We start from the raw sequence: 24,393 nt of genomic DNA, 5'->3' as shown, positions 1-24,393 counted from the left end.
GCTCCACCTTTGCCCTCACTACTCAAAAGACCTATACATCCCCAACTATCAAAAGGCAGACCACCTTTCCAATCCAGGTTTTCACCAAGAGGTTTCACACCTAGACCAAGTAATGGTTTTTCATCCTCTAGACCATACTTTCAACAATCCAACCGTGGATCTCAACAATTCAATGGAGGCCCTCCTCAAGGTACCCATGAGCAGCAGTAGTACACTCAATGACCAGAATTTCATAACAATCAGGGGAACAGGCAGATGCATTCAGGCCCTTTGCAGCCAAGAAATTCTTTCTCTCATGGCTCCAGAGCACCCTGTCAAATCTGTGGTAGAACAAGTCACTTGGCAATTGACTGCTTCCACAGGATGGACTATGCATTCCAAGGCAAAAATCCACCTAGACAACTAGCAACCATGGCTGCTCACTCCAACTCTGCCTATGAGGAGCAATGGCTGGCAGATAGTGGAGTCAATGCACACATAACCAACCAACTTGAAAATCTGCAGATTCAGCAGCCATTCCAGCAGACTGAGGAGGTTGCAGTAGGCAATGGCACTGGACTTCAAATTGAGAACACTAGTTCAGCTCTTTTACAAACCTCTCATTCCTCTTTTGAATTAAATAATATCTTGCATTGTCCACAAGCATCTACCAATTTACTTTCTATACAAAAATTATGCCATGATAATTGTTGCTACTTCATTCTAACTTCATCTCATTATTACATCAAGGACCTACTAACCCATGCAATACTCTTGGAGGGGAGGAGTGAAAATGGCTTGTATCCACTTCGGCTAGGAAGGAATCTTCTCAAGAGACACAAGACTTCTACAGCTTTCATAGGAATAAAGACCACCTCTATAATGTGGCATTCTAGATTAGGACATCCATCTTTGGATATTGTCAATAAAATTGTTAAAGACAATTCCCTTCCTATTTCCAATTTCAATTTCAATAAAACTGCATCTTGTGTTTCCTGTCAACTTGGTAAAAGCAAAAGACAGCCCTCTCATGCCTCTCATCGCATCTTTCATCAACCCTTAGATTTAATACATAGTGACATTTGGACTTCTCCTGTGCAATCCGTCAGTGGATATAAGTATCATGTTATATTTGTTGATGACTGGTCTAGGTTCACCTGGATATATCCACTTCACCATAAGTCTGAAGTTTTTGAAAATTTTGTCAAATTCAAACTCCTTGTTGAAAATCAATTCACCTCTAAAATCAAACAGTTTCAATCTGATGGTGGAGGAGAATTTACCTCCAACCAATTTCAATCCTTCCTCATCAATAATGGAATTCAGTACAGAAAGTCTTGCCCATACACCTTACAACAAAATGGTTTAGCTAAAAGGAAACTTAAGCATATTCTTGAAACAGGTCTCACTCTCTTAGCACACTCCCAACTTTCAAATAGGTACTGGGTTGATGCTTTCCTCACTGCAGTTTATATAATAAATAGATTGCCTACTCCTGTGTTAGACCATCAGTCACCTTATTTCAAACTCTACCATCGAAATCCAGATTATCAAAAGCTCAAGGTCTTTGGCTGTCTTTGCTATCCTCTTCTTAGACCCTATGGCTTGCATAAGTTAGACTATAGGTCCAAACCTTGCATCTTTCTAGGTTACAATTATGCTGGCTACAAGTGCCTAGATCCAGTGACCAACAAGGCTTATTTGTCTAAGCATGTCATTTTTAATGAAGATTCCTTCCCTGCCAAAGATCAAGCCACTACACAATTTCCATCCAAGGTCAATGCACAAGGTGATGCCTCTCTATTACTTCCAGTTTCTTTACCTCTCACTTTTTCTTCACCTACTGATTCTGACCCTACTGCAGCATCTACTCCTCTTGACACAACTCAAACCTCAATAGCCACAACCTCAGATTCCTCATCACCTACCACTGCAGCAAACATCAATCCTATTACCCATAATTTACCTCCCAGTCCCACACCTGCACCCGCCATTCATGACCATTCCACTCTTGCTATCCCTTCTACCTTACCCATCATCTCAGCACCCTCAGCACCCTCGCCACCCCAACCAACACACTCCATGACCACAAGGTCCCAAACTGGGTCCTTAAAACCCAAATCTTTTCCAGATTTCAAACTTTATGACACCAATGTGCTTGATTTGGAACCAGTGTCTTATCGCCAAGCTGCAACTGACTCTAGATGGATGGAGGCTATGCAACAAGAATATGATGCCCTGCAGTCCAGTAACACTTGGTCTCTATGCCCTAGACCCTCTCACCATAATGTTATTCGAAACAAGTGGGTTTTCAAAATCAAAAGAAAAGCTGATGGGAGTGTGGAGAGATATAAAGCAAGGCTGTTGGCTAAAGGGTTCGATCAAAGAAGTGGGGTTGACTATACTGAGTAATTCAGTCTAGTTATCAAACCATCCACTATTCGAGTCATCCTTGCTCTAGCTGTTCATTTTGATTGGATAATTAAACAACTTGATGTTTCAAATGCATTTTTGCAGGGGCACTTAACTGAAGAAGTTTATATGGAGCAGCCTCCTGGTTTCATTTACCAAGCTCATCTTAACATGGTCTGTAGGCTCCATAAAGCTATCTATCGCTTAAAACAGGCTCCCCGAGCATGGTTCCACAGGTTATCTACCTTTCTTTGTGAGTTGGGGTTCAAGGGTTCACTAGTTGACACCTCACTCTTTATCTATCTTCAAGAATTCATTCAGATCTATATGCTGGTGTATGTGGATGATATTATCATCACATGCACGCATTCTTCCGTTATTCAAGGTATCATTGCTCAGCTGTAGAGAGAATTTCCTCTCAAAGACCTAGGACCATTGAGCTTCTTCCTCGGCATCCAGGTCACTCGAGATACCTCTGGAATCCATGTCTGTCAAACCAAATACATCTCAGAATTGCTGCACAAGACACATATGGCTGACTCTAAACCATCCAAGACCCCTTGCACCTCTGGCTCCAAACTATCCCGGTTTGATGGGGAACCCTTGACAGATCCCACCACTTATAGACAGGTTGTGGGAGCTCTACAGTACTGTACACTCACACGGCCCGAAATTGCCTACTCAGTTAACCAATTATGTCAGCACATGCATGCACCCTCATCTACTCATTGGATAGCAACAAAGAGAGTGTTCAGGTACCTCAATTGCACCACTAACCATGGTTTGCATTTCACCAAGAGCAATCTTTAACTGAATGCCTTTTGTGATTCAAATTCGGCCGGATGTCCAGATGACCGTAGGTCCACCACAGGGTTTGCAGTGTTCTTAGGAGATTGTCTAATTGCCTGGAGTGCCAAGAAACAAGTTGTAGTCTCAAGATCTAGCACTGAAGCAGGGTATCGGTCACTCTTTATCACTACAGCAGAATTATTCTGGATTCGAATGTTGCTCAAAGAAATCAAGGTTCATCTAGCTATGCCACCAGTCTTGTGGTGTGATAACATTGGTGCCCTAGCCTTGGCCTCTAATCCTGTTTTCCATGCTAGAACAAAACACATAGAGTTGGACTATCATTTTGTGAGGGAGAAGGTGCTTAACCGAGATATTTTAATTAATTTTATCTCCACCTATGATCAGGTAACTGACTTGTTCACCAAAGGATTACCATCAGCCCAATTTCTAGCTCTAAAGTCCAAGTTGTTGGTGGTTCCTCCCCCTATCAACTTCCGCGGGGGGGGGATCAAGCTATCAAGAGCTTGAGTGCAGATCGAGTGCGCTCGATCGCAGGATCGAGCGCAACATCAATCGCACTAACAGAAGCGGAAGTCCAGAATCAAGTCCAAGTGCGATCGATCGCAAGATCGAGCGCAGCATCGATCGCACTAACAGAAGCAAAAGTCGAGAATCAAGCCCGATTGCGATCGAGCGCAGACCAAATGCGATCGAGCGCAAGTCAATCCCGCAGCTGCAGTAAATCTGAACCAATATGGAAAGATGTCTGGAATCCACTTATGATAGCATGTAGAGAAGATTTCCTCAAGGATACAGCCCGTGATCTAATATGTTCTAGAGGGCAAGTTGCACAATTAGGCAATAACTTGGACACCAAGGAAAGATGCTAGTAGATTTGTTTAGTATAGAATCCCTTGTAATATTTTTGATTCTGTTCTGCATTAGGTCAAGTTCTAGTATATATATACAATTGTATTGTACTTGTAAAATTATCAACTTTCGATAAACCTTCTCAAAGTTTTTCATTAATGAGTGGTTGGATGTGGAGTTTTGCTTTCTGATTGATTGCTGGAAATATAAATTGAAATACTACTCAGATTGATTATTGCAAAGAACTAATGGAAATAAGTTTGTAACTATATTAGGTAGGCTTCTCTGTTTTATTAATGCAGCGTTTTGTTCTTTGTAAAATATTTACTGGATTAAAGCATCGTGGCTTTTATGGTAGTCATTTGGCACACTCAGTCAAGTTTATTCCATTGATTTTTATTTTATAATATAAAAAAAAATGTGTTGGATCAATATTAAAAAAAAAAAAAAAAAAAAAAAAATTGGGCCCCCAAAACAACTAATTTTTAATAAGCTATTTTAGTCCAACAAAAAGTATTTGGACCCTCAAAACAACTAATTTTTAATAAGCTATTTTAGCCTAACAAAAAGTATTTGGACCCTCAAAATAACTAATTTTTAATAAGCTATTTTTGCCCAACAAAAAGTATTTGGGCCACAAAACAACTAATTTTTTGCCCAATTAGCAAACAGTAATAACCCAAAAAAAAAGCCCACAAAAACCGGTTTAAGCAATTAACCGATAATTTTCGGTATAAATCCTTATTAGTCAGTAATGGGTTAGGAAACCGATTAACCGATAGGTATTGGTTGGTAACCAAAAATGGCCAAAACCTGACTGATATGACCGATAACCAACCCTAGGTGTAACGAGTGGCATTACTCTTAGCTTCTTCTTCTTTTTCTTTTTCTTTTTTCATAATATAATGGAAGTGTCAAATTTCCAAAAAAGGGAAAGAGTTTTATACAAGGTGGTGTATCATATTTCAGCCCTGCCCTAAAACCTGATAGAAATATTATAGTTCAAATGTTGGACTACACAATGATGAGCTATCTTTTTGTTTTCAATTTTCAATTCGAATTTGATCAAAAAATAAATACTATATATAGACCCTCTTTAAACGACAAAGCCGTTTCAGTCCAGTTCTAAACCAACCCTAAAAAAACATATCAATTCAACCTTATCTGAACCACAAGATAATCATGTAAGAAGTTTTTAATTGAAACATTTTATGCTTCTATTCAGGTTACAAAGTGAAAATTAAAAACCAGCTAAATTTTACAAAAGAGACCATCTCCGATCCATCTTTTTAAAATTAAAAAAAAAAAAAATAGTTTTTTCTCTTTACAAAAGCCATTCTAAATTTGAGACAGATGCGCTAAATAAGTCCTATAGGTACCAAATGGCTACATCTTTTTATTTGGGTGCAATTAATCTATAATGGTACGGTATGAGAAAATGGGTGTCTTTATTTTCTTACAATTAACACTAGGAAAAAATCTTTACTGTTTTCTATGATAGACGTTATGGTCTATTTGGCTTTGTACAGACACTCATGTCTAAAATGCAGCGCTACATTTCTCTTTCATGTTATTCTGAAATGTCCTCTTGATGTTATGGCTAGTGTTTCTGCATTCATTTGACTTGTATAATTTGTAAACTCATGCTGGCTCTTGTAGAACCAACTCGTATAAAAGTAAGCATGGTATAATGGTATTGATTTTCGCAATGGAATTGAGATTTGATTGCCTTTTCTTTTGTCTCATTCTACTTTCAATGTAAACTAAAGGGAAAATTACATTAGTTTTGGGCGATTTTCAATTCGAACTCCAATGTTTCAATTTTTACTATGCACCTTATCCAAGTTCAACAGGACATTTACAAAAACCATGAGTTTCCAGCAGCTCACATAAATTCCACATCTTCCGCTTGTTCCAGGACGATGGTCGCAAGAGCAAGCCTATACGATGAAGATCTTAGATTTCTAACCAGCACGTAGATCTCTTTTCTTCACTTTCTGGGCATACTCTTCCACTGCTCCTCCCTAAGACGAGCATGTAAGAAATTCCATTTAAAGTATGTCCCTTTATGTCACATATATTATTGTAATTATAAAATTACGGTGTTCAATAATTTATTCCAATTAAAGCTTATTGTGTAAATCAAATATTCTGAATTAAATTACTGATTTAATTCTTGTGGAACAAGTATTTGATTTCAATCAAATATTCTGAATTAAATCACTGATTTAATTCTTGTGGAACAAGTATTTGATTTCATTAAAGATTTTATTTTGTGGAATCAATTAGCTGTATTGATTTGATTTTTATTCCTTGATGGGAGGAATAATTAAGGTAACAGCTCTAATTGAGGGTCCCTTGACCTACCTATAAATAAAGCCTGTGTATTCCATCAATTGGCACTCACTGGTAGGCATAGGTCAGAAGAACCTCTCAATATTTTTTGTTTTCTAGATTTGGTTGCTGTGAAACTGTTCTTCAATTGGCTTGAGCAAAAGCATGGCTAGAGGTATTTATATAATTATTCATTCCGCTGCTAATTTTTCTGTCAATTAGCATTTAATTATATATTGAATTCTTACATGTGGTATCAGAGCCTCCTCTATGCCATATTTGCTCAGTTTAATTTTTGAGATATGTCTGCTATAAAATTATAATTTTGTTTCAACAATATTTTATTTTGTTTATTGATTTTTGAAACAAAAATATGGTGAGGAGCATAAAGTATGGAACCCACAGCCATGTTGATATATATTTTGTTTTGTTTTATTTCTATTGAAATTAAATGAAAGGCCATAACCACTTACTATTTTGTTTATGACCAAATTGCCCCCTCTCTTGTTTCTGTGAAACTTGGAACAAAACGTGGAGATAGCCGAAAGAGAAGCCAGCCAAAAGAATATCCACCGCCCACCGGAACCAGAACTTACCGGTTTCCCCACAGCAGCGGCGTTGGACGCATAAAGTGAGTGCTGGCGGCCCGATGAGGACCGCCGGAGGCTCAAAGCAACGGCAGCCCTGTACGGGCTGCCTGTGGGTAACGGAGCCGAAGCTCCTGCTGACGGTCGTCTGCTGTCGTCCGGTCAGAGCGCCGGTCCTTGGTGGCCGGCGCATGAAGGGAGCGGCGCATTAAGCGAGTTGAACGGCGCTACGTTTCCTGCCGGTCTGCGTCGTATGGGGCTGCTATGCGGTGGCCTTGCACGGCTGCCGCATGAAGCAAGCAGCAGCCCATCACGGACGCCTGTGAAAGAACAACGGCGGCGGCTCGTTGGTTGGATGAGACGGCCCACTCTGGTGGTTGCCGATCTCAGATGACCATTGAGCGGCGGCCCTGCGTTGGCCGACGCATGAGGAAGGCTGGGTGGCGGCAGCGCAAGGGTTAGGATTTCCGGGTTGAGATTAAGTTTTCCGGGTAGGGTTTCTAACCCATAAGGAACCGGGTCAAGTGCTTTTGGGCCACTGGGTATGGGTTCATTTTAACCCAAGCCCAATTCAGTTTATAAAAAAAAAAAAAAAAAAAAAACCTTGGTTTATTAAGTGGGCTAACCCGATTGGGCCAACCCAATACAGAAACCAAAGGCTGACCCAATAAGGAAGCCCAACCCGATAGCCCATTCAGTTAAAAAAAAAAAAAAAAAAAAAGGGGCTCATTGGGTTTAGAACTTGGGTTCTTAAGGTATAATGGGCTTAAGGTCACTTTAAGACTTAAGGTCACTTTAAGACCATTAGGCTATTGAGATTATTATGCTTTTATGTTGCATTTTTATTCATCTTATCATTTAAATTGTTCAGTATTAAATTATTGTTTCTTTAATGCATGAACTTAAGGATATATTTATTCTTTTAATTGTTTAAATATAAATTGTTTGATGCCTGGACCTAAGAATAATTAACTAAACCTCATGTATTGGTGAATGTTTATGGTACTATCCAAAATTGCAATCGGAAAGCTCTGGCAAGGTAAGTCTTGGGACTTAAGTGTGCCGTTGTGCGCCCCCTCACTTATCTGGGACACTATCCGGTTGTACTTTGGAAAAATACTATTTACCCACTAATATGATGGTTTTGTCTTTTATTCTTGAAAACTTTATTTGTGGCATCTATACAGTTATTGGATGTTAATGAAGTAGTGATTATCATAATAATTTTGGGAGAGCCACAGCATCCCGATTTTATAATGATAATTGCATCAAGATCATATATGTGAACTTCATAAGGAAAATTAACATCATGTTGTAATAAATTCATAAATTTAATTACTAATCCCCACAGGGACGTTATTATTTTTATGATTTAATTAGAATAAGATAATAAATTTAACTTTAAAAATAAAATTTCTCTTAGGCCCACAGGTACGGAGAATTTTATTTATTAATGTTAAATTTATTAGTCCTATTAAAGAGTAAATTTCATGCGTGATGCAACCTTTGCCCATAGGTAGGTTGAAATTTACTATTAAATTAGCATTGGTTAATTTAAATAAATTCGATGTTAATGAAGTCATAATTGTCATAATAATTTTTGGGAGAGCCACAGCATCCCGATTTTATAATGATAATTGTATCAAGATTATATATATGAACTTCATAAAGAAAATTAATATCGTGTTGTAATTAATTCATAAATTTAATTTGCCAATCCCCACAGGGACGTTTTTATTTTTATGAGTTAATTAGAATAAGATAGTAAATTTAACATTGAAAATAAAATTTCTCTTAGGCCCACAGGTACGGAAAATTTTATTTATTAATGCTAAATTTATTAGTGTTATTAATAAAGAGTAAATTTCATGCGTGATGCACCTTTGCCCACAGGTAGGTTGAAATTTACTATTAAATTAACATTGGTTAATTTAAATAAGGTTATTTCATAGCATTAAAGTATATAATTTTTTCTTGGTTACTGGATGTATTCCTACTGCTTTAATTATTAGTATTTTATGTTCCAATAATTCCTAGTGGTAATTTTTCCTGACTAAAAAGAAAAATGTGCTTTTCACTTTGGGGTGTTTGGAGACTGAATTGACGTTTCGTGTGGACGAATCACCTTCTCCCACGGAATCAAGTATGCCACATGAGATTATTAAACATGAACGATTGTAGTGATTTAAATCGCTTAAGTTTCAACGTTCATGAAATCTCATATCAAGGGAAGCATTAGGGTTTTATTCCTTAATGTTTTAAGGCCAAAGAAAGGTCATTGAGGAACATTTAGTGAGTTCCAATAAGGCTTTGGCCTGCACCCTAATAGAAAAGCTTTAAAGTAAAACCTTTTATAGTTTCAAAATGTGCTTGAGCACATTATGAAAATGAAGGACATAACAGCTCATTATGAAGTCCCTAAAGGTTGAGTTTTTGAGTCATTATGGTCAATTTTATTCTCTCATCTAAATATGATATTTTTTCAAATATCTTGTGGCACACATAAGGATAACTGATCAATTAAGGAACTTCTGATCATGCGTGTTCAAGAAGATGAGAGATTAAGACATGAGAATCCAGAAAGTTACTCATGTTAAGGGAAAGACCTTTATAGGCAATCATGTCCAATAGTTAATGAATGAGAACAAGGTGCCACCAAAGTGTTATGGCAATTAAGATACTTGTTTCTCTTACACTAAGGAAAATTATGGACATATAAAGAATGATTGCATAAAGTATCATAAATGACTTGAAATAAAGGTAATCTCATACACCTAGTGTGTCATGAATCTCTTTTATTGACTCTCCTAAGGACTATGTGGATTGAATTTGGTTTAGCGGTCCACGTTGTCAACATAATGCAGGGTTTTCTAAATAATAATTATTTACAATTGGGGGTTGTTGGGATCTATAGATTAATTTTAAAAAATTATGTTATGTCATTTTGACCTTAGTAATGTTTTTTATATATTCCACAATTCTTTTAGAAATTTAATTTCTATTTTAGTTTGTTAAAATCAAATTTGAATATTGTTAAAATTTTTTGGTGGAATATTAAATTAATGGTCTATTTAAAATTTATCTAGATCCCAATTTTTGGAAAATTAATCCCTGCATATAAATGTTGACATAAAGAAGAGTCTTATGAATGAGAAAATCCTCTATATTATGGCATTGGAGATTGGAATATATCTCTATAAAGAACAAAAGGTTGATAAATGATAGAGTTTTTGCGACTCTTGAAATTTATTACCTTTGGTATTTATGTGGACTGCATTAAGGAAAAGCAGACCAACTATACCACTAAAGGTGCCAACAAAAGGATTTTTGAAATTCTTGAAATCATGTACAAGTGTAACATTTTCCATACTTCTTGCCTAAATGGTTAGAGATGTCTTATCTCTTTCGGTAATAACCATATAAGGTTCATGTATCTCTATCTTCTAAATCATAAGGTTTGGGCATTAAATGCTTTCAGTACCTATAAGGTAGAAATAGAGAAACAAAACAAAAGAAAATCAAGATCGTAAGATCTGATAGAGGCAGATAGTATTATGGTAGGTACACGAAAATGGGACATGAAAGGTAATGTTCTATTCTCCTAATGGAGTGAAGCCTTGAAAACCGCTGTGTATACATTTAACTCGATTCCATTCAAAGTTGTCCATAAGACACATAAATTAAGGAATGAAAGGAATCAAGTTCAAATTGTTTACACATATGGGGTTGTCTTGCTATAGTGAGGATTTATAATCCACACCTAAGGTAATTAGCTTCAAGGACAACTAGCGGAATTTTATAGGTTATACAGTAAACTCCAAGGGGTTTAGGCTTTACAGTTCTTCATTTAGTCCTAGAATTGTTGAGTCTAATATTCAAAATTTCTAGAGGACACTAAACTTAGTGGGAGTGCTTATCCTCAAGGGATTGAATTAGAGGAAGCACAAGAGTTGACTGAAGCCCTTCACATGAAGGGTGTTTGATTGTGCTTAAGAAAAATCAAATTGATTATCTTTAAGCATAATCGGTTTCAGAACAGTCAACTCATAAGGAACAAGTTCAGAATGAACCTACTCAGACTTTGTCAAAAGCAAATGAAGTAGGATTAAGAAGATTTTCTAAAATAAGGCGACCAACAATCTCTAGTGATTATGTTGTATACTTCTAGGAGTCTGATTTTTATGTCGGACCTAAGAACGATCCAAAATTTGTTTTCACATCTTTTGGGTGGAGATAACTTCACATTGTGTTTCAATGCCATGAAGGAGGAGATGAAATCTTTGGCTAAAATTCAAGTCTGCAATCTTGTTGACTTACCAAAGGGAGTTGTAGCCATAGGCTGCAAATGGGTTTATAAAACCTAAAAGGATGCTTCCGGGTAATGTTGAACGATATAAAGTTAGACTTGTAGCCAATGATCTTACTCAAAAGGAAGGCATTGATTATCATGGTATGAGTAGCTCATTTTGTTTTAGAGCTATATCAAAAGGATGTGAAAAACAATTTTCTTGAATAAGGATCTTAAGGAGGAGGTGTACATAAGACAACTTAAGGGGTTTTATTAATAACAGTCAGAAAGTTTGCAAATTAAGGATATCTATTAATAGACTAAGATAGGCCTCTCACTAGTGGTATATAATACAAGGTTGTTACCTCACATGGGTTTATTGAGAACCTTGTTAATCATTGTATATACCTTAAGGTCAGTGGGAGTAAAATTACATTTCTTTTAGTCCTATGTATAGATAATATTTTGCTTGCAAGCACTAATTTAGGTTTGCTACATAAAGTTCCTCTCACTGAAGTTTTAGGAGAAATTCAGAATGAAGAACTATGAATTTTCAGTAGCACCTATTATTAAAGGGGAAAATATCCCAAAATGTATTGGAACAAAGGCAGATATTCCATATGTATGCACAGGTCTACATTAGACCTGACATCAGTTGGATTATTGGGTCAATATAGTATTATGGAATATGCAATGAACCAAGAGCTACAGTTCAACCTAAAAATGCACTTACCATTTGGTGGTGTTTATTCAGGTTTGATTTTTGCTAAATGTGTAAATAGTAGAGAATCAACTTCAGTATATATGTGTACTGAAGATGCAGTAAGCAAACTACAGTTGCTACATCTACCATGAAAGCAAAAGTCATTACATGCTGTGAATTAATTACACAGGCATTATGCTTGAGACATTTTTGTTAAGGTCTCAAAATGGTCGATTTTATAGTTAGACCCATAAAGATCTTCTGAGTTAATTCTACTACAGTTATTTTTCTAAGAATAAACTGAGTAGAAGCAGAAGTATGTATATCGACATAAAGTATCACTATGAAAGAGAACATTAAGTGACAATAAGTGTCTATTAAGCATATAAGTATTGAATTAATGATTGCGGATCCCATGACTAAAGGTTTACCGGTAAAGAAAGTATAAAGTCATGTGGAATATATGAGATTCATTAATTCATTTGTGCTTAGTTTCTCTTTAATTGGTCTATAGACATAAAGGTTATGTTATAAAGATTTTTGTGCGCATATATATTATTCTTATCCGTGGGGATAAAATTAAAGTTGGACCCGAATGACTTATAGGAAGTTCATTCATAAAGTACATTATCCATAAAGTACTCATTTAGGGAGGTATTGCACATCGTGATACATGGAAGGGACAGCTTATCATATAAAAGCTTTACCGCCATGATTCGTGTGTGGTATTCCTTGAATGAGTGGGAGGATTCCATGAATGGTTGGAATAAATAAAGTATTGGCCATATCATAGAATTGAACACCATAAAGAATTTATGTGTCATAAGGGCCAAGTGGGAGAATGTAAGAAATTCCATTTAAAGTATGTCCCTTTATGTCACATATATTATTGTAATTATAAAATTACGGTGTTCAATAATTTATTCCAATTAAAGCTTATTGTGTAAATCAAATATTCTGAATTAAATTACTGATTTAATTCTTGTGGAACAAGTATTTGATTTCAATCAAATATTCTGAATTAAATCACTGATTTAATTCTTGTGGAACAAGTATTTGATTTCATTAAAGATTTTATTTTGTGGAATCAATTAGCTGTATTGATTTGATTTTTATTCCTTGATGGGAGGAATAATTAAGGTAACAGCTCTAATTGAGGGTCCCCTGACCTACCTATAAATAAAGCCTGTGTATTCCATCAATTGGCACTTACTGGTAGGCATAGGTCAGAAGAACCTCTCAATATTTTTTGTTTTCTAGATTTGGTTGCTGTGAAACTGTTCTTCAATTGGCTTGAGCAAAAGCATGGCTAGAGGTATTTATATAATTATTCATTCCGCTGCTAATTTTTCTGTCAATTAGCATTTAATTATATATTGAATTCTTACAGAGCAAGCAAGACTGCCTCACGTAAAGCCTCTGCCACTGGCTTCTTGCTGCACACAAATCCGACCCAATATTATTTATATTATTATGGCCAAAAGCAAATAGAATTAAGCAGTTGTTAGGTGGCGGATACCGACCTCCCTCGAACAAATCCAGTTGTGACAAAGCCGATTGGCCACCGATGAGATTCCCTCACAACAGCATCTTCTGGTATGTGGAGTTCCCACCTAGCAGAAGAAGAAGATCGCTCCTTGAAGTATGATCTCACAGCAGATTGAGGCATTTGAAGTCGTCCCTCCTCATTTCCTGACCTGCAATGATAACGATAGTAACAACACTTTCAAGATACTAAGGGAAAATAAAATGGACTAGTTTTGTCAAGTGAAGGGAAAAAAAAGTCTAATATTAACCTAAGATAGACAAGTTTCAAGAATTAACTACCTTGTAATCAACAGTGATATATCAGTAAGTTAAGGTGCACACACAACTGCTCCCTCTTCGAAAACGCCTTCCTTATAAGCATGGAGAAGAATTCGAAGAAAACATAATTTACCATCATGACTAAAACGGGCAATACGATTCAGGCTGGGGCCAAACATACTTTCATCCTTCATAAACTTAAAAATACTTGTCTTCCTGTCTGGTAATTGAGGAAATAGAAGCAAACGATCACCTTGGATGTCTCTCATGAAATCAGTCAGCACCAAGTATGTCCTTGCTACCACTCCATCAAATTGATTACCACGACGTACAAACGATGACATACTACAATATTCAGTGTCAGAGTTGGACAATAAATTCCCATCAACCATATCTTCCTCACCATGAATTTCCCTATTTCCAACTCTAGTGAGTCCTTGGTTAAAAGCAAGCCGGACAGCGTCCCATGGGGGTGGAATGGGAACTCTCCAAGGTCTTACATCAGGAGGACAACGTTCTGCTTTTTGATTAAAGGCAGCAGCTTCAGTTGCCATAAAGTTTGTGTACGCATTGCAATCAGGAAAATCTGAAGGAAAAAATGGCAACCCTATCTACAAGAGAGAAGATTACTATAAATGTTTGATAATCTAGTAATGAAAGGTATAGCTGTAAGGTGAAAAAAGACTTACTTCACATGCAACCCAGTGCTTCTCTCACAAACCTATTGCATGAGCTCCCTTGGAGACAAGAGGAGCCCAAAAGGCCCTGACCCAACTTAAGGGGAGTACAATGGACCATCTGATAGAAAATAAAACAAACACCAATGAGACACTAAATATTGAAAGTTGGATATTTCATGCTTGACAAAATCAATATTTCCTCACCATGTTAGCTTTGCACAAAACAAATGATACAGACAAGAAGAAAATAATTTTGGTTTAATCCACTGAGTAGCTTAAGGCGGTTTTAAAAAATGGAATCACAATTTGCTCCCTCCAGAAACATGTGTAACAGATTCATCACTTATCTTACAGACCACTTCAAATTCAAAATTTTGCAATAAACATTCAATAAAATCCAGATGCTTATCTTCATTTTGAGCATTAGTTAAATATTAAATGGAATGAATCACAGAAGTCAAAATGATGTTCTTCTTCTAAAACATTAATGTCCAATACAAGATCTTTTATTTTTAAAACTAAATCTCCAATATGGAGGGCTGAGCACATGCTGATGAAAAGGCTAATCACATAGACTTAGGATCTAAAATTTGAGTTACATTTCATATATATAGGCTTTTTTCTACATTTCATAAAGAACTGCGAATTTTACCCTTATGATGCAAAGTGACACTTATTCCATATTTGTCTTACGACACTACTCTCACACTGGTGCCTAAAAACATCAACAAATACTGACACTAAGTGAACATGAGCAGTAGCACACAAGTTAAATGTAAAACCACAAACCAAGCACAAGATTATGTAATACAATTTTATTCTAGTAACACCAAATTGAAAATTTTACCGGAAGCAAGGAGTTACCCTATAAGTGAACCCTTTTGGTTATTATTTTTTAAAAGCAGAATAGGGCAAGATCTTGAGCACTGCACCTTGGTTGAAGTGTTCAACACTCCTGAATTTGGATCATCAAGACAAAAGTTATCCATATGCAGGTTATGTTTTTCCATGCACAAAACACTCTCTTCCACGGGGGAACTTACTCTGCTGCTATTATTCCATAACTGATTGTCATAATAAATAGTTCCTTCAGGTTTTGAACAAATTGATGAGAGCAACTCCTTGTTGCTGTCTGATATTCCTGTTAATGCAGCATGCTCTTTAATTTCAGCTTCTGGGACACTGAGCAAACCAGCAGAAAGTGATTCTGGAAGATCTGTAATCCCTGTCTCAGGCATTATGCGGGGATCCTCGACTCTAAGAGACAAAATTGCATGAGTACAAAAATCCTCTCCATTTTCAAGAACAATAGACCTCTTAAACTGAGAGTCATTGTCCAACACCGCAGTTAAATGTCTCTTCAATTGCCAAGAATTCTCAGAAGAACTGTACAGCCAGACAGCACCATTAGAACCATCCTGAACTTCAAAACTTAATACAAACTATTTCTACCTTCGAATAACTTACCAAGCAACAGGATGTAATATCTTTTGAAGATGTTGGAATGCCTTTGATGCCAATACTTCGAGTTTTGCAAGTTGACCTTTACGCGAAAAACAGTTGACCAAACATCCCCTCTCATCCATCTGAAGATAGAAGACATGAAACAAATATAACATCAACATTACAGGAGCATGTGATCTAAACACTAGCTCAGCTGGTTCTCTATTTTACCATTTATGAGTCTAGACAAATGCAAAATCTATTACTGGAATTGTTATCTAAGGATATAATGGCATACATTATAAACATGTTTTACCATTAGCTATGAGCTTGGTCGAATATAGAGGACTTCCCAAGTGACACCTCATTGGAGGTTGGGAGTTTAAGCCAATACGCTTCAATAGGTTGGGCTTCTAAAAAAGTAATGCAACATATGATACGCTTATGAGAACCAAATTTAGAATTCGTACCTCTTTTTGGCAAGCAAGTTTTAGAGCACCAAATCCTTCACTTAAAGCAGAAACATGTATCCACACCCAAATCTGGCGAAAGGAAGAACACTCAATACTTTCTGGCTTGTTACATCCATCACCATCATGATCCATGGCATCACTATCTCTATTCTATTGAAGAACGGGTCGCCACATGTAGGTCACAGAAGCAATTGACTGAGAAACAGGTGCTCCAACATGATGAAGCTGCAAAGAACAAGGAGTTCATATATCCAACTCCTTAAATAATAATCCTTGTCCATAACAGAGGGCTTAATGAGATAACCTACCATAGCACTTCCATATAAGACACCAGAAATAACAGAGCGAGAAATATTTTCAGAAAGAGCCGAAGGGGAAGGCACCATTACCATTTTTAGAACTGACCTTAACGAATCCTGGAAACACACAACACGAGATTAGATTAAGAATCTCATAACAGACGAGAAACATATTACACCATAGTTTTTGTCGGGCTCATGGAGCTTTAAGTAGCTGTTATAACAAACAATTAAAGGCATTGTTCCTCAGTCCTAAGAGGCCTTATTATCTAAGAATGTGAACAGAAAGGGGAAAAAGACGTAGAATATAAAATCTTGTAACAAAGAAGAGGGAATGCCTACCTCCAGACCCTTGATAAGTGTCAAAATATTCATATTTTAGCCCTTAACTTATATTTGTTAATTCCTTAGTTTTGTTAGTTTATGCTATTTTATTTCTTTTTTGTATTTTCTTTGTTTTATAGGTTTTTGGAAGAAATAAAGTATTCTTGGAAGTATTGGGCTTAAAAGACAAATTTGGGAAAAAGCTAGAAGATTTGAAGTAAGAAAAAGCATTCTTGTAGTGCGATCGATCGCAGGGGACTTGCTATCGAGCGCACTTTTAGAGAGGTCCAGCTGTGAAGAGCAAGGCATGCGCTTGTGCACACAAGAGAAGAATTGCGATCGAGCGCAGAAGATACACGATCAATCGCAGCCGTGCGATCGAGCGCACACGGGCTGCCATTGAGCGCACTCGTGCGCTGGAGAATTCCAGAAGCTGCGGCCAGACTTATTGCTTTTAAACTTAGGGTTTTTCTAGTCCTACTTGCACTAGGACTAAACCCTACGATTTTACTAGGGTTTCTAGGTTTTCTAGAGTATTCATAAGTCTATAAATAGACCATCTTTACACAATTGAGGGGACAACTTTGGAGAGGGGAATTTGGAGGCTACTTCTAGAAGGGGTTTTTGGTTCTTTCTTTCCCTTTTCTTTTTAGTTTTATTTTAATTATCTGTAACTAAACCTTTACTAGGGCTAGATTGAAGCCCTAATTATATTTATTTAATATTTCAATATTAGCGCCTTTGTGATAATCATATTGTGATGCTTAACTTGATTAATACCTATTTTATTGAATTCATCATATGTGTGTGATTAGTCATTATATGCATGTGGTATGGACTAGTTAATTAAATCAAACTGGATGATCGAGTCCTGGGTTTAATAGAGTAACAAAAGAATCTCACTCCGAATTCTTGGGTTAATCAACATGGAGAACCGGGAGTAGACACCCATGCCCTAGGCCTCATGTGTTTGTCGATTTTCATAAATTTATGCTTTCTTAAAGAACAACTTAATAGATACTCATGCTAAATCCTTTAAGAAATAAAATAATTAGAGTAGACACCCATGCTTAATTCGTTGCTTAGGGAGATCAATAGCTTAAAGAGTAGACACCCATACTCTTAGGTTGGTAAATATTAGGTATTCATAATATGATTAGAGCATTAACATATTGTTATATTATTTGAGTATGATTAATGGTGGATATCAAAGCCCTATCTTTTATTTATCTTTATTTCCTTTCAACATATCAATATCAATTTCGTGACAACTTTGATATTTTAATTAATTCTAAATAGAATCAACAATCTCCGTGGGATCGTTCTCGTACTTGCTGCACTATACTATTGTTTTGATTTTGTGCACTTGCAAGTTAAAACGTACTAAATATTATCTATTAATTTAGGTAGTATTTGGCACACTAAGTTTTTGGCGCCGTTTCCGAGGATTGTTTAATTTTGTTTGGACCTTTTTTTTTTTCCTTATTTTATTTTAGTTTTCTTTATGTTTTTCTAATTTTCCGCAGTTACTGTTCTGCCTCCGGAGGTGCACTCGAGCGCCCATTCCTGGGCGATCAAGCGTACCAGTGCAATCGAGCGCATGAGCAAGTGCGATTGATCGCACATCCGGACAGTAGCATAGAAATTGTTTTAATTACAGATCTAATTTTTTTCTTTTTATGCAGGGTCATTCGAGTCTGCATATTAGAAAGTTCTATTTTTAAATTTTGTTTTTATTTTTTTTATTTTAACTTTTTGTTATTTTATTTTTGATTCACACATGTGGGGAGGCATTCCGACACCTCATGGACCATGTTCATTTTGTCATGACCCTTATCACCATGTTAGAAATTGTCCCTCACTAAGACAAAATTCTAACGATTTTTTTGGGCATATAAACACATTGGGGAACGACAGCTATTTTGATTCCTAAAACTCGTCATGGAGCCAACAGTCTAATTTCTCGTGGCAAGCTCAAGCTCTTGGAATTCAAGCACAATAACTCCATGAAAAGGAACCATCTCCCATATATGACTATTCATATTCCTCTCTACCTCAACAATACCAAGAAGAGATACCTCCTTCGAAGAATTCTGCGTTAGAAGAAGCGCATGCTAGTTTAGAAGAAACAATGTCAGCTTTTCTTAGCCATAGTAAGGCCTATTATCAACAGTTGCAATCCACCTTGGCCAATACAGAGGATCACTTCAAGCAATATCAAATATACTTAAAGAAGAAGAAGAAGAAGAAGAAGAAGAGTGTCCAAGTCAGTTGGTGGCCAATCCTAATAAGCACTACATGGAGGATGAGTGCACTTACTATCATGAGCAAACAACCAACACACTTGGGAATGAAGAAACTGTTGAGGAGAGTTTTTGTGAGCCAAGCCTTGAGGATCCGATGGGAGAGCGTTTTGATCAATTTGGAGGTGACCTAGACCTGGACAAGCTACTAGAGCAAGCTGAAACTTCTAATGAGCCAAGCAAGTCTTGAGGATCCTTTAGGAGAGTGCTTTGATGAATTTGGAGGTGACCTAGACCTGGACAAGCTACTTAAGTATGTTGATATTTCTAATCAGCCAAGTCTTAAGGATCCATTGAATGAGTGTTTTGATCAATTTGAATTTGACCTGGATCTTGACAAGTTCCTCAAGCAAGCTGAGATGTTTAGTGAGTCAAGTCTGGAGGATCCATTGAAAGAGCACTTTGCTCAATATGAATTTGATCTGGACCTTGCCATGATACGTGAGCAAGCTGAGGCCTTATTGGATTCCACTCCTGAGAACAACAAGGTGGAAGAAGAAGATGAGCAAACTGAGGTTCTAGAGGAGCTACAATGGGAAAAGGAAGAGAGCATTGAGACTTCTTCAACATCAGCTCCGATTCCCAAATTACCAAGAATCCAAGAGAGAAGTCTGCTGGGGTTATGTGATGAGCAAATTGAGGACAACAAGATAGACGAATTTCTTGAGTACTATCCAGTTCATGATTCCCTCCCGAATGAGAAACTGTTGGAGAAAACTCAAAGTGGTCCTCCCCGATCTATAAACATTTGGAATCACCTTGCAATAGAAAAAATTTGTTCCCTTTGGTGCAAGAGAAGGAAAGACAGATGCTTCAAGTTTAAAGTGCCACAGTCTGGCTGAAGACGTTAAACTTAGCGCTCATGGGAGGCACCCTATAGCATATCCTTTTTATTTCTTTGTTTTTTTTGTTTTTATTTCATTTTTATTTTATCTTTATTTTATTTTTATTTTGTTTTTGTTTTCCTTTGTTACTATAGTGTTTTGTTTTGCAGGGACAAGTGTGCTTCAATTCAAGTTTGGGGGTATGCTATGAGCCATGCTATTCTAGACAGTTTCGTCCATCTCCCGGGTAAGATATTTCCATGTTATACACACATTGGGGACAATGTGTAATTTAAGTTTGGGGGTATGGGAGACACTTTACACGCACTTTGTCCCATTTTTTAAAAAGAAAAAAATATGCATGTTCATGTTGTCTTAAAATTTTGGTTGATCTTAAAAATTGTGATTTGATTCTCATTGGTGAGCTTAAAATTTTGAACACATGATCTAATGATAGAGTTTTTTAGTTTGGTTACTTGCTTAGGGCAATTGAGAATTCACATGTTTGATCTGATCTTAGAGAAGCACATTAGCACATAAGTTGTGGGGTATGACATGAAAGTCTGATGTGTATGTTTCTATGTCTTGAGTAAAACTGGATGACTTATTAGATGGATACTTTGACATATTTATATATATAAAAAGAGAAAATCTTTTTAAGTTTGCTAATGAATGAAAATCACGGTTTTGAGTGACACTCAATTTTTGGATAACCTGAACTTTTGCATAATGTTTGTGGGTAACATTCCTGAAAAACCCTCATGAAACTTCACTCGTCCTCCAGGGAATGCCTAGAGGTTTAAAAGGCTTGTAGCATACACTAAATGTAATCGTACATCCCACGAAAGATGGATTTATCTTTTTGTTTTTTTGTTTTTCATTTTGTTTTTAGTTTTGTATTGCTAAGGGACTAGCAATATGTAAGTTTGGGGATATGACAAGTGCCAAAATATTCATATTTTAGCCCTTAACTTATATTTGTTAATTCCTTAGTTTTGTTAGTTTATGCTATTTTATTTTCCTTTTTGTATTTTCATTGTTTTATAGCTTTTTGGAAGAAAATAAAGCATTCTAGGAAGTATCGGGCTTAAAAGACAAAATTGGAAAAAAGCTAGAAGATTTAAAGCAAGAAAAGGCATTCTAGTAGTGCGATCGATTGCAGCGGACCTGCGATCGAGCGCACTTCCAGAGAGGTCCAGCCGTGAAGAGCAAGGCGTGCGCTCATGCGCACAAGAGAAGACTCGATCGCATTTGTGATCGAGCGTAGAAGATACACGATCGATCGCAGCCGTGTGATTGAGTGCACATGGGCTGCGATCGAGCGCACTCGTGCACTGGAGAATTCCAGAAGCTGCGGCTAGACTTATTGCTTTCCATATTAGGGTTTTTCTAGTCCTAGTTGCACTAGGACTAAACCCTACTATTTTACTAGGGTTTCTAGGTTTTCTAGAGTATTCTTAAGTCTATAAATAGACCATCTTTACACAATTGAGGGGACAACTTTAGAGAAGGGAATTTGGAGACTACTTCTAGGAGCGGTTTTTGGTTCTTTCTTTCCCTTTTCTTTTTAGTTTTATTTTAATTATGTGTAACTAAACCTTTAGTAGCGCTAGATTGAAGTCCTAATTATGTTTATTAGATATTTCAATATTGACGCCTTTATGATAATCATATTGTGATACTTAACTTGATTAATACTTGTTTTATTGAATTCCTCATATGTGTGTGATTGGCCATTATATGCATGTGGCACGGACTAGTTAATTAAATCAATTTGGATAATCGAGTCCTGGGTTTAATAGAGTAACAAAAGAATCTCACCTCGAGTTCTTGGGTTTATCAACATGGGGAACCGAGAGTAGACACCTATGCCCTAGGCCTCATGTATTTGTCGATTTCCATAGATTTATGCTTTCTTAAAGAACAACTTAGTAAACACCCATGCTAAATCCTTTAAGAAAGAAAAGAATTAGAATAGACACCCATGCCTAATTCATTAAGAAAGAAAAGAATTAGAGTAGACACCCGTGCCTAATTCGTTGCTTAGGAAGATCAATAGCTTAAGGAGTAGACACCCATACCCTTAGGTTGGCAAACATTAAGTATTCATAATATGATTAAAGCATTGGCATATTGTTATATTATTTGAGCATGATTAGTGGTGCATATCAAAGTCCTACCTTTTATTAATCTTTATTTCTTTTCAACATATCAATATCAATTTCGTGACAACTTTGATATTTTAATTAATTCTAAATAGAATCAACAATATCTGTGGGATCGATCTCGTACTTGCTGCACTATACTATTGTTTTCATCTTGTGCACTTGCGAGTTAAAACGTACTAAATATTATCTATTAATTTATGTAGTATTTGGCACACCAACACTCCAATTGGACAGCAACATGATAGCTTGCATCATGTACGAGCACCCCGTTTTTGAACCATTTCAAGAGCGCCCTAGAATCCCTTACACTACATAATAAAGTTAAAATCTTTACTCATAAGTTAGCCACATATATTTCCCATCATAAATAAAATAAAACTATAGTATGGCATCTAACACACACGCACACTCCGATTAGGCAATTAATGGCACAAGCACTTGCACATCAAAATCCTATATGATTTCAAAACAAGATTCATGGACTTTGAAATATCTCTGTAAGTCATACATTTTGAGGAAGAAAAAAGCAATAATAATAATAATCCATTACCTTCCCTGCAAACCCAGAGGAAGATAAAAAACCCCCAGAGCTTCGTCATTGTGAATCGCTTTGCATGCCAAACATGCGTTCTCAGTCTCTTAGTCCCATCTTCAGAAGTAACAAAACCATTCTCTGGATTCTTTCGAAGCTCAACGCTATGACGAACACGCCGAGGAGCCTTCTTCTCCTTATCTTCGTCCAAAGCATTGCCCTTAGCAACTTCTCCTCCTAACTTCCGCCTCTTCCTGCATCTCTTCCACACAACCTGATTGTTGTATGCAATGGTTCTCCATCTCTTGTTCCTCCGAGACCTGAAATTCTTGCTCAACCGGTCCGCAACTATTGAGTGAAGAGCCTCAAGCTCCGGGACCTCGAGACTCCGTGAATTTCTTGACATTGATTTTGCGTGGAGGTAGAGTTGTTGAAGCTTGAGACCGTTTGCTTCCTTCAAAAGCAGCCATCATACACCAAATTAACTGCCCACTAGAAAAAAAAACAAAACACCAAAATTTGGAAAACCAGAAAGCAAAATTTCAGAATCAACAAATCACATTGCGGTTAAGTTGGTTAAAACTTCTGTAGAAAAAGTGAAGATTGTAAATCCTATCAATGTTGCAGAGGTTAGGTTTAGGGTTACCTAGTATTGGACGGAGAGAACAACTAGAGAGACGATGTCGCTTTTCCTTCTCTATTAGGGTTTTAGCCAAAACCCTTTTCTTTGTCGATTTTTGTTTGCTGTTGTACTACAAAAATAAGAGAACAGAACAAATATTATAAACTACACGTGTCATTTGAATGTGAAATAAAAAGATAAAAGAGAAAAGGAAAAAACACGGCCAGGTTAAAACTTGTTCGAACAATGCACTTTTAGGAGTCTTCAAATTATAGGTGTTTGCGAGCGAAGCTGCTCGCAAGCGAACTCGGGATCAGCTCGTATAAGCTTGACTCAATTATTAAAGGCTCAAATATTAAACGAAGCAAGCACGGCTCAACTCGGTTAGGCTCGTGGGCAAGCTCGTATAAGACTCGACTTGCTTATTAAGCTTGACTCATACGTTTTTTATTAAGTAACAAATAACAATATATAGTCAATATTACTCAATAATAACAAATATACTAATATACTATATAACTTATTTTTATTTTGTTATTTATATATGTGTCATTTGTGTATATGTATATGTATATATTATATAAACACATATAAGAAATATAAAATATATATGGTAAATAATAATAAATATTCGATATAATCATTAATCATTATATCATATGGTATAACTCATAACTGTATAATTTATTGTGCCATCATCCTTTTAATCAAAGCATTATTAGATATAGGGGTGTAAACGAGCAGAGCCTGAGCGAGCTTCCCTTTGTTCGGGCTCGGCTTGTTTACTATAGGGTTAGGCTTGAGCTCGAGCTCGACTCGAGAGGATTGGAACACTGTTCGAGCTCGAGCTCGTCTATTTTGGTCGAGCTCGAGGGCACGAGCTTGGGCTCGAGAACACAAACCAGAATACCCCTATGGAATTGGAATGACCGTTCCCTGCAACTTCCTTCCTCT

General features: G+C 36.7%; 1 pseudogene; it reads right to left on the bottom strand.

The window, feature by feature from the left end:
* Window positions 1–5,938: 5,938 nt before the first annotated feature.
* Window positions 5,939–23,290, bottom strand: LOC148584973 (ribonucleases P/MRP protein subunit POP1-like; annotated as a pseudogene).
* Window positions 23,291–24,393: the final 1,103 nt, after the last annotated feature.

This window comes from Corylus avellana, chromosome 6, assembly GCF_965113065.1.
Source record: "Corylus avellana chromosome 6, dhCorAvel1.hap1.2, whole genome shotgun sequence".
NCBI classification, from domain to species: domain Eukaryota; kingdom Viridiplantae; phylum Streptophyta; class Magnoliopsida; order Fagales; family Betulaceae; genus Corylus; species Corylus avellana.
The sequence above is the reverse complement of the archived record's forward strand: the minus strand, read 5'-3'. Positions and strand labels throughout refer to the sequence as shown.